At 45.0% G+C, this 12110-nt stretch overlaps 1 protein-coding gene and 1 long non-coding RNA gene across 7 annotated transcripts in view; one reads left to right on the forward strand and one right to left on the reverse strand.

Annotated features, from left to right (window-relative positions):
- MAB21L3 (mab-21 like 3) overlaps nt 1–12110 on the forward strand; it is a 71204-nt gene that overhangs the window by 34881 nt on the left and 24213 nt on the right. For 5 of the 6 annotated variants that reach the window (XR_015801211.1, XR_015801210.1, XR_015801212.1 and 2 more), the window contains one exon: nt 6106–6203. The gene's annotated coding sequence lies outside the window, so the exon portion shown is untranslated. Of the gene's footprint in view, nt 1–906; nt 6239–12110 lie in introns of those variants that run through there. The other variant, XR_015801213.1, reaches the window with a different exon arrangement.
- Nucleotides 1–12110, reverse strand: part of LOC148224689 (uncharacterized) — a 57940-nt gene that overhangs the window by 17769 nt on the left and 28061 nt on the right. The gene's annotated exons all lie outside the window — the stretch shown is intronic.

Below are 12110 nucleotides of genomic sequence, written 5' to 3' on the forward strand. Positions count from 1 at the left end.
AGAGAAGAGACCATAGGAGAGTTTTCTAATAAATAGCAAGACTTGGGTAAAAAGTCTCTAAACTCTGGAAGCCACTCCTACAGCTAGAATATGGATATTTTGTTTCTGATGGTCTTGCAGTAATTCCCAACAGCCTTCGATTGGGAAAGCACCAACAAGTAAAGTGCAGGCAGAGTTCTTGGAAGGAGGGAACTTGCAGGAATAGCCACTGCCCGGCTCCATTAGAGTCCTGCCCTCTTTCTATGAGGCTAGGCCATGACTCCCATGTGTGCCTACCTTCAGGCTCCTTTGTCTCCCTCTTCTTTTCTCTCTCCTCCAGAAGAAAAAAAAATAATTCTTGAAACAAGTTTTCTGATACCACCCCTTTGGCTCTGGTGGGAATGGTCATATTTCAATGCACATCAACTCTCTTTTAATTCATGGGACTCAGGTGTACTCAGAGGCCATTACAGACCATCTACTCACCCTCACTTACACTCCATTTTTAATCTGAAATGGTGCCCAGCAATGAAGTTAGATCACTTTGCAAACTATGTTCCTAGTGGGAGCATCCTGGCCTCTCTGAGCAAAGCTGGGACATGGACAGTGATAACCAGGATAATTCTGCCTTCACTCTATATTTTTCTGCTTACCAATGCTAGGATTTCTGGTTTTGAGGGGAAACATATTTGAGCCAGTTTTCAAATCATGATAAGAGATTCCACTCACCCTATCAGGCCAACCTGTGCCATTACTCTAGGAGGCTGTGGTGCCCTTGACCTCCTCGGGATCTGACTTCTCTAGCTGGAATAATATGCAAAATTTCAAAGGAAATTATGCAGCTCCACGTAGCAAATGTGTTTCAGTCTGTTCTGATCCAAACCATTGCAGCACAAAGAAATGGACAACAATTTTATCATGTTACAGGTACTTGTCAGTTTTGCTTCAAGCAACATCTTTGAATTGAAAGCAAGGACAGGATCAGGACCTGGCTATGAAAGCATCTCCTGGATGAGTGATGGAGAAGATGCACAGATGCCACCAGAGACCAAGCCTATGGAGAGTACAGAATGTATTTTTCACAGGAAGGATTGTCTAATTTACCATTAGCATCTTCACAAATAGAAATTACAAGGAAATGCATTGAGGAAAGAATTAATCAGATTGAAAGGCTTTGTAGTAATCAGAAAAAAGAATGGCATCTTCCTAGGCTCCCCTGGGTGGTGATAATTACCAGCTGCACAACTATGGTTTGTGCCACTTAAAGATTTCTGGACTAAAAATCTTGATATATTTTTGTTTCCATTCTTAGAGAAACCACTCTTGGAATCAGGCAGCAACACAGGCCAGCAGCTCCAAGAAGCATGAACTGAGCCTGGGAGGGCACCACTTTACATGTAGGGTAGTCCAGAGCCTGATCCCAAGCCACGGCTCAGTTGCATCTGGCCCAGCACATTTTTCCTGTTGCCTTGGAGGAGATGGGTACCATTTGTTATCCAGCAACTTGGATAGCCAAATCTCTTCTGCCACAAGTGCAGGCAGCCTTAAACCCATTTGTTTCTGCAGAACATCCAGCAGCAGAGGGCAGGCCATAGCCTCTTATGGTGACAGTATTGTCACCAATACAGCTGGGGAATCTGAAGGGCAAGGCTGCACGACTGCAAGTCCAGGGGGCTAGCTAATGCATTTCAGGGAAAAAGTTTGGTTAATTCGGGAGAGCTTAAGAAAGTCTGGTTTCAAGCTAGTAGTAAACCAAAGCGAAAATACAGCTCAGAGGAAATTTTTTAAAATCTATGGTAAAAAAATCAATAAGGAGATGAACATCAATGTTGAATTCCTGGGATCCCATTTTAAAAGGGTGAGGACATGTAGCTGGGAGGAATGTCATCAGCCACCAAATCCATCTGCTCTTCTTCCTGGTCCCTTCCCCCACATTAACCAAGAGAAGATTCAAAGGTAGGTAGATACTTTGCTGGCTCCTGAGGCAGGCAGAGTATTTCAGACCCACACAGATCATTAGGAGCTTTCTTTGAACTTTCAGTCTAGATGTGTTCACAGCCAGTGCAGTCTGGTTTCTACCAGTACAGATCAAGCTGCTGCTCACGCTCCATGGGGTTTGCTGTCCATGCAACCATCACAAGGGTAATCATAAGCTCCTTTGCCTTTAGCTAAGCGTGATTAGGTGTGCCAAACTGTGGTCTCTTTTTTTCTGATAAAACCTCTCTTCCAGTCCTGCTCTACAATGAGTGTAATTCATCTCTGAACAGATTACCAGGCTGGTTTGCAACCTTCCAGATGGAGTCTCATCAGTATCTGCTGTAAGGGAATGTCACATTGATAATACTAATCCATGTAGTATATACCCTGTGCTGAAGAGGAAAGAACACACAGAGGTCACGTTCCCTTAAAAAAAGCCTGCAACTTCAAAGGAAGAGCGACTATCATCAGTGATTTCCTTGGCAAAGGAAATTAAGCTGGTTGGAAGGCTTGCCGTGGTCTGGTTGTCTTGGAAGTGAACCGAGGCTATGGGCCAACAGCTTCATCATCTCCATAAGGTCTGAGCTCAGGCCAGAATCAAAGAGTCTGCTCCAGCCTGTTCCTCTTTGCCTTTCCGAGGCAACAACCTGCCTGCTCTGGCCTGTAATTCTCCCACAGAAGAGGGATTTGTTTTGATGTTTCCCTGCTCAGTTTTGAGCAGAAGGGTTTTAGCACCCACTTTGAAATAGGGAGTAGCTCTGCAGCCACCTCACTACTTTCCTTACCCAAATGAGGGCCTGAAGAGGGGGCTTGCTTGGGAAGGAAAGCTCAGCAGGTATAAATGATGCCAGAAGCCAAAGCTGCTTGTGCACTGAAGCGTGGTACTTCTGGGAGGGGGTTGCCCTTGGCAATAGCTACTTAGTTATCATTATCTCTGTGCTGGAGGCCCAGGTCCTTGACTTGAACTGCTGTTCCCTGGGTCCTTCCTGTTCCAGTGCATTTAGCACAGCATCCTATGAGTCCTCCAGCAATCTGGGGACAGGAGGCACCCTCCAAAAGTCAGCAGGAGCCTCACAATAAGAATGTCTTTAGGATATCTTCTTGTGATCTCCTCTGAGCTGTTTTGGCTAGTATTAGAAGTAGCAGTAAAAGAAAAGTTGGCAGGCTGGGAAAGGCAGCATACAGGTGGATTTCTCGCATCTGTGCCACCAGAGAGAAATGACCACAGATCAGAGCAGCTCGGTTTCTGTTGTGAGCCCATTTAATAGACAAATTTCAGGAAAGACCCCAGCTACCACCAGTTTTAGAATCAAACTCAGACCTCTGCAGCTCTCTCCATGGCATTATCTACTCACATGATCACATGCACATCCCATCATGAACAGTGAAAACAGTGGGAACATATTAAATACACACATTTTCAAAAATGGTGGCTAGACCTAGTGCTATCCTAAGTGAAGTAAACAGATGTCAAAAACGAGGAGATATAAATGGGTATATAATTTTTTTACAACTGTACCTAAGACTTATTCCCGCACTCCTTCTGTTACTTTTTCTGGAGATATACTTAATGAATAATATATTCTCTCACTGGCTTGATTTTTTGTTCAGATATTGTGCCCTCTTTCTTCTCTTTTGTCTGCCCTCTATTCCCTGGAGACTAAGTACTTCAAGGCAGGAGCCTGGCATACAAAATCTTCAGTTTCTTTGTGCTTCCTGAAACTTAACACAATGCAAACCCTTAGCAAAACTTCAAGTAACAAAGGAGATGCTGATCTAAACAGCTGGAAAGACAACAGAGACTTTCCAGCCACCCAAGATAAGTCCTAGGGTGATAAGGATGCATTTGGGGAGGAGCAGATGGATAAGTGCTCCTTGCAGTGCCACAGCCATGCAAATCACGAATGACATCCCCTGGTTTAGGATGAAGAAGTGCCAGCATTCAGAGGATGGCAGTGCCAGATGCTCGGTATATGGCTTCGGGGAACTCGCACCCTATATCAACAACCAAAAAAAGACGACAGCAGACTGTCTTCCCCTCCTGGTGCCTGACAGAGACTGCAGAAGCACAGTCGAACAGTGGGAAAACACACACCTAGCCTTGCAGCCGGGTGGAGTGATTCTCTCTGCTTCCTCCGGGCCAGACATGGTCCAGGCTATTCCCGGGACTTCTGCACAGCATGATGACTTTGGACAATCGCCTGGACCCATGAGGAACCAGGGAAGCTGCTCAGAAGACAGAGCATTTTGGCGACACTCAGAGAATTTCTGCTCAGTCTACAGCCGTGGTGGGAGTGGGGCAGGGGCAGAAATCCTGGTCTGTCTGGCCAAGCCCACCTTGGGTGTAGTGGCAGCTTGAGACAGTGTTGTACAGGATAGCAGCAACTGTGTGCCTGCAGAAGCTGCTCATCTTCTTCTTCCACACACTCCCAAAATCATCTTTGATGATGAAAGAGGCTGCTTCAAGCAATAGCACCTCGAGTCTTGATGAAGATTTTAATAAATGGTGATGATCATATGCAATATGCATATAACAGATATTCTATAATGTATGCCCCAAACTAGCCAGACCTCAGCTCTATTTTCCTGCATCACTCTCTAGGGCACCATCTCTTGGGCAGAGCCCAAGCTCTCTCCGGCTGTGCTTCCAGCTGGAACTGAAGGCAGCTGCCACTGTAAGTACATTGCAAAATGAGCTGCCTAGAGGAGCAGACTGATCAAATGTTGTCCTCCTGTCACCCTGGTGACTGTCAGCTAAGGTAGCCTGTGCTCAGGTGCTGTCCTTGTGTTAAAGGTTCCCAAATGCAGTGATCCTGCTCCGGAGGCCCTGGAGCTGCTGTAACATAAGAACCGATTTGGAAGTGTTTTCAATTAGGTTCCTCCAAGCACTGAGAGAGGGGAATCTGGATTTGGGACCTATAGCAGGGAACGTCTACAAACATGGGTACCAACCCTCTGGCAAATTGAAATACTTCAAGAGCTGTTAAAGAAACCTCAAAGCATGATCAAAGACCTAAGATAATCACTGCTCTTCATGCTACATGTAAAACAGCCACATGGCAAACTGGACTGATGGAGGTTGGGATGTGACAGAGGTCAGGATGTGGGGATGGCTGAGATTTGGAGGTGGCAGCAGCCTCATCATGCAGCCTGGGCAAAGCCCCTTAATGTGATCCCAGCATAGAGAAGCTGCAGCAACTGGTTGCTTTCATTTGCTAGGATTTAACAAGAGGAAGGTTTTTCCATTCAAAATGGAGGACCACTTCCCTGTTTGTGTTCCAGTACTTAACATTCCCCTTTTGCTTAGGAAACCACAGCAAAGGCTACTTTTGGTGTTCTAAAATTTAATCTCTTCAAACCTTCAACCTACAGTCAAAATAAGAAAATAGAAAATGGCATTTCAACAAATAGTCACTGTTTACATCCAAAATATATGTAATTTATTAAAAGCATTCTAGCATCCAAACTCAGTGTTTGCTTCCTGAGCTCTGTGTAGCACCTGGTTCATGAATAGGAGGGCACTGGGGGCTTGGGGTGTTTTTCTAAATAGGAAACATATTAGAAAACAAATAGAACTTTTGGCAATACTCAGTAGTTGTTAAAATATAGCCTGAGACAGTCTGGGAGAACCCTAATACTCATTTCTGTTTTACCCACGGCACTTCAGGCTCCTTGAGAGGCTGGTCAGGTACCCACAAACTTGCTATGCTAAACCTTCTCTGATATTTCACACAGAACTCGTGGATCTGAACAGGGGCATCCCTTAGTTCACACAGAGATTGATCTGGTCTGTGTCCAATAATAAAGGAAAACTGCAATATGTGCCCAAGTCTAGAGCTTGGGAGGAGCACCAGTGTCAGCCCAGCAAGCATCTTGTAATGCTGACAGCAAGGCTATGTGGGAACAATACTTCTTCCCTACATACGCTGGACAACAGCTCAATCTAAACCTCATTTTATTACAGGATGCAGTTCAAGCTTAGCTTTATTGATTTTTTTCCAGTGGTCTGCTCTTACAAGCTGGAAAAGCCTGGTCAAATGAAGTGCAGGTGCTGGGGTCTCATTTGAAACACTTTTAAGACAAACACATGGTAGTGCTTTGAAAGATGACCATTAAAATCAACAGGACTCTCTCTTTTTCTTCCTTCAGTTATCCCTACAACATCCTCAAAAAACATCCTCTCTCTGGCGTGGGGAAGACATGAATCAAGCCCACATCAGCCTACCTTGAGAACCTGGGAGAACCAGGTAAAACTTCAGCTGGATTTAGCAGGATTTTTAAGGTGAGGGATCTGAAGTTTTTCCTTCCAAGTATGACGTTTAGCACAGGTAGAACTGTGCACTATTTTCAGAGGAGGGAGGTGTGATTGTGGTGGTGCATAGTTCAGGCTTTTCCTTACTTTGTATTGGTGCATAGGGCAAAAGGATGGCCTGTGACTTCTCCAAGGTGATGCAGCAGAGGGTGGTACACAGACCTGGTCCCAGCTCTCTCAGCCTTCTGGCCTGACTCTTTAATGTGTGCTGAGCTGTGAACGTCATCTGTGACTGCCTGGCTGCTCTGTAGGCTGAAAAGTTGCTACTGCTGCTGTTAGTGAGGCTGTATTGTTTTTCTCTCTGTTGATATTTGATATCATTAATGGTATGGTTTCCTTTCTATTTGTTTGCTTGTTTAAATCCTTCTTGGTGATTATAGAGCCATCTCCTGCCAAATTGCAGTGCTCTATCTGCACATCTTTTGTGCCTTGGATGTAAATATTATTTACAATAGTTTCTGGCTGTAAATGCAGGGTTTGTCATGAGAAGAGCATTTTTTATGCCAGTACCTTGGCCTCTGTTTCGAAAATGCTGTTCCTGCAACAGGGCAGGACTGACTGGCAAGGTCATATTCCTCAGACTGAGCAGAAATAGCAGTATTTGCAGTAATTCTCTTCCTCTGGCTTGGCCAGTGTCAGGAAAATTAATCCACAAACACCAGAGGTTTATGTCTAGAAAGGAGACATAAAATATAAATGGGTTCTCTGCCACCTGGTATTAATTCATTAGGATTTCAAGTGGCTGGTCCATAGTGTTGTATGATTTGTTCAGCTGGCCATTCCTCTTCACCTCACTTTTGGGTGCTACCTCCAGCCAGGGATGCATCAATTGACCACTTTTCTCTAATTAGATCATCATATGCCTTGTTTCCTAACTGATTCCTAACTGATTTCCCTGAACTTGTGGTAGTAGAAAGAACAATGTTCTAATATATCCCACATAACATATCCCTGACCAGTTTGGGGGTAACCTGCGGTAAGCATATTGGCCACAAATCCAGTAATGCCCCTTTAAAGCCTAGGTCCCGTTGGCAAAGGGACCTTCCCAGTTTTTATTATCAGTTGGTGTTGCTTCCTGGGCCTAGTTGTCCCCCAACCTAACTGACAATATAAAGGTAAGATTATTAAGAGAAATATTCTAATGGTGTCATCTAATTTCCTAACTTAATTTTCACTTTCATGTTGTCTTCCACACCAACTGTGGTCAGTGAAGGCACAGAAACAGCTTTAACATAAAGAAAACAATGACAGCAAGGGTGGCCCCCAATGACTGGAGATCCAAGAGGAGGGATGCCCACACAGACTATTTCAGGAGGCAGACTGTGGGTAGGCACACAAGGCTTCTCCCGATGTCAATCCACTTGCTACTGCTCCAATCCACTCCTGCAGAGTGTCAGTCATGGCTTCCTGTTGTTCTCCTCCAGCTGAGATGTCCAAATCTCTGGGGCCTTAGAGACCTTGACCCAAGTGTGATGGGTCCACCTGTGTTCAGCTGTCTTGATGTCTGTTTCTGTGGTCAGCAACACTTGGAAAGGTCCACGCCACTTAGCCACCAGTGGTGCTTCTTTACACTCATTAACTAGGACCCAATTTCCTAGTTAGATGTTATGAACAGCAAAGTCCAAGGGTCTGTGCTAGCTGAGCTTCCTGTCCAAGAGATTTCCCAAGAGACAGTATCCGGGCCACATATTGTTTCAAATATATATTGTTTATCTCTACCCCTCCACTAGGCTGAGAATTACAAGGGTACAGAATTTTGAACATCAATTCAAAGGGAGGTAATTGAATATCTCCCCTGGGTCTGGCTCTTATTCTTGCCAAAACCAGGAGCAGGAGCCATACCCACTTCTATCTTACTTTCTATCACCAGCTTCAGAAGGCATTTCTTTATGTCTCCATTTATCCTCTCAACCTGGCCCGAACTCTGGGGGTACCAGGGGGTATGGAGGTTCCATTGTATCCCTGAAGCAGTCATAACTCCTTGAAGAATTTTTCCTGTAAAATGAGTTCCCCTATCTGAGTCTCTTGCTTCCACAATCCCATATCTTGGAATTATTTGTTCCAAAAATACTTTAGCAACTGATCCTGTAGTTGCTGAAACAGCTGGAAATGCTTCTGGCCACCCTGTTAATTGACATACTATTACCAGAAGATGCTTAAATCTTGCCACTCGGGGCATTTCAGTAAAATCCACCTGGCATCTCTGGAAGGGATGTACCGCCCAACACCTGTGGATTATTGACACCCTTTTTGGTAAATTCGCCACCTCCAATAGGCGAGAAATTAAGTTCTCATGAGCTAACCTCTTTCTTCCCATCGTTTCCCAAATTCATGTATCACCCCATATGCATATTTAGAATCAGTAAAAACATTCACTGTCTTGTTCCGTTATAAGGTATAATTCACATGCTCTCACAAGCGCATACAGCTCTGCTGTCCGAGCTGACCAGGTGGACAGTAATGTCCCCGTTCCTTTAATTGCTTCCCATTCACGATAGAGTATCCTGTAAATTGTTTCCCCTCTACCACCCTTGAAGACCCATCAAGGAAAACATTCTCTCCCTCAGGCCAAAGAGTATCTCGTATATCTTCCCTAGCCCACGTCTGGACATCGGTGTCACCTGAATACAGTCATGGGTTTCTTCCTGGCCCCCCCTTTCTTCAGGGCTGTTCAAACAGGAGGCTGGATTAAAATCTTCCCCACTTTTAAGTTCTAAATCCTCCTGTTACATTAAACAAGATTCATACTGTAATAACCAAGCACTGGTCATCCAATTAGGTGCTCTCTCAGTTAACAAAGCTTTAATCTGATGTGAAACTTTAACAATCAGATACCCTCCCCTGGTCAGCTTTTGGGCCTCAGCCACCATCACAGCTGTGGCTGCACAGTTTTCCAGACAGTGAGGCCAGCTTCTGGCCACCAGGTCTAACAACTTAGAAAAACAGGCAACAGGCCTCCGTGTTTCCTCATGGTCTTGTGCTAAAATTCCTTTAGCGTGACCCTGTTTAACATCCGCATATAGCTGAAATTCCTTTTCTGCGTCTGGAAGAGCTAAGACTAGGGCATTAACCAATTTGTCTTTTAATTTTCTAAAGCTTTGATCTCTTTCTCGTGTCCATACTACAACATTAGGACTGTTTTGGGTTAAAAGTTATATAAAGGTTTGGCCACAACAAAAATCCTCAATCCATGCTCTGCAGTGCCCCACCAACCCTAAAAACTGCCACAACTCCTTTTTTGTCTGGGGTAATGGTATTTGTAAAATCCCTTGTATTCCTTCTGGATCAATACATTGTAACCCTTCAGTCAGAATGTGTCCCAAATATTTGACCTTCCTTTCTACTAACTGCGCTTTCTATTTAGACACTCTAAGTCCTTTTTTTTAAGCAAGAAAATTAAGCAGCTTTACAGTAGCCTCTTCAACCATCTTTTCCTCAGATAAGAGCAAACCATCCACATACTGCAACAACTTAACTCCTGAGGGTGGAATAAACTCTCGTAATATTGAGAGGAATGTTGAATTTGTCTTTACAAATGAGCTGTGGATCTGCTTGTAGATCAGGCTAGCACTGCGAGATAAAAGAAACAATGGGATGGATTCCACTGATTGATGAATGGAAAAAGATATTTGCCTTTACAAACTGTAGGGCTGCTGATAAATGAAATTGGAGATCGAAAGATGAAAGAAGCAAGGGGGGGAAATTATGAATTCTATAAGAATTAAAAATTAAAAGGGAGGGTTATACATTAGAGGGGAATTTCAGGTATCAGGCGTTCCGGGAAGTCTGTGCCTCTCAAGTACCTCAGCCAATGGGGAAAGAGAGAGGGAAATGCGGCCGGGAAAATAGGATATAAAGGAGGCTTCGTCCTCCAAAAATTTGAGAGATCCCAGGGGAATGTCCCATGGCCTCTGCCTTTATTCGAATAAAGCAAAAAGGACTCCTCTGTCTCCTTTTTGGACATAAACCTCTGGTGTTTGTGGATTAATTTTCCTGACAATATTTTCTGCAAAGCTTGCCCAAACAAAACCAGTGACTCTGTATATCCTTGAGGGAAGACTGTCCATGCTAATTGTTGTTTTATCATTTTCCCTCCTTCCTCCTGTTCCCACTCAAAGGCAAAATACTGTTTACTATCTTCTGTAATCAGACACTCACAGAAAGCATCCTTCAAATCCAGTATGGAATAATACTGATGTGAAGAAGGGATCTGATTCAGGATTGTATAGGGATCCAGAACTATGGGATGCCTTAATTTTACGATTTCATTTATTATTCTTAAATCTTGCCCCATTCTGTAGGTTCCATCTGGTTTCTAAACCGACAGGATAGGAGTTTTATAGGGAGACACACATGGCTCCAAAAGAGCTGCCTTTAGCAGAGACTCAATAACAGGCTGTAACCCCTTCTTTCCCTCCCTTGAAAGAGGGTATTGCTTTTTAGACACCAGTTGTCCAGGTCGCCTCAGAATAACGTGGAGAGGCTCCATATGGAGTTTTCCATATTCCCCTGGGACTACCCACACTTCTGGGTCCACTCCAGCATTCACAATAGTATTAGCCTCGCCATTACTCCCCACAATAACAACTCGCATTCCCAACTCCAGCCATCGAATCCTCCCAGCAAACCACAATTACAACTAGGAATAATCAGAAACTCATGCTTTTCAAACCCGTCTCACACATTCAGCAAACTCTTACGGCCTTCCCCATGTTATTTTATTTTCTGGCAAAACTCACAAAATCCTTAAAAGAGAATCCTAATCTTTTCACGTACAATCTGCATTTCCGGATATTCCCTCTTCCTTGTTCTCCCTCTCTTTATCACACACCGTATAGCGGAGCCGGTCCCTGTCTTGTTGCAGTCCGAACACGGCTCCTCCCCAACCTGTGCTCCCAGCGGGCACGGCCGGCAGCATCACAGAAGCCGGGGCTTCTCGCAGCCTCACGGGGCCAGCGGCCACTACGGCCCCTGCTCAGGGGTGGCGGGGTCAGGCAATGCCCAGCGCTGAGTCCTGGCAATCCCACGGTTCCCACAGGCCCCCAGTCCATGCTCCCAGTCCCGCACCTCTGTGCCCAGTCCTGCCGCTCCTTACCCCATCCATATCTCTCCACACTCCCTTTCAACCAATTCTGTTGCAACAAACAAACACTATCCCTCCATCCGCTGTTGTCGAGACCCCTTCTTGGCACCTGTTATTGGCCCCCCGGGGCATGGATTGTCGAGACTCCTTCTCGACTCCATTTATTGCCCCCTTTGGGCAATCTATATCCTTAATAACCTCTGGGAGAATGTGTAAACCAACTCCACATTCTTCCAGGAATTCCAAAAGAGATATTTCGGGATCATCATCCCTTTTGCCAGGGCCCCTTTCCCGGTTTTACCCTTGCTACCCTCCATGGTTGCCCTCCGAGGTTTGCTCCCCAAAGATCCCATTTTATTCACCCGTGAGATTTTCAGTGGTCCTTCCCTGAGGACTCTTCACGGACACCCCTGGTCTGTATCTCATTTGTCTCCTGGACAGTCTCAGGAACTCAATTGATCGCCTGGTGCCAGCTAGCACTAAGAGGAGCTGATCACCGAAACTGGGTGAGGTGCACCTTCAGCTCCACTCGCTGCCTACCACTCTGGACGGTGGAAATATCCTGGATGAGGTCCCCCAAAATTGTCAGGAAAATTAATCCACAAACACCAGAGGTTTATGTCCAAAAAAGAGACAGAGGAGTCCTTTTTGCTTTATTTGAATAAAGGGAGAAGCCATGGGGCATTCCCCTGGGATCTCTCAGATTTTTGGAGGACGAAGCCTCCTGCTTTCCCGGCCTCATTTCCCTCTCTCTTTCTC

This window comes from Sturnus vulgaris, chromosome 2 (genome assembly GCF_052056855.1).
Source record: "Sturnus vulgaris isolate bStuVul1 chromosome 2, bStuVul1.hap1, whole genome shotgun sequence".
Lineage (NCBI taxonomy): Eukaryota > Metazoa > Chordata > Aves > Passeriformes > Sturnidae > Sturnus > Sturnus vulgaris.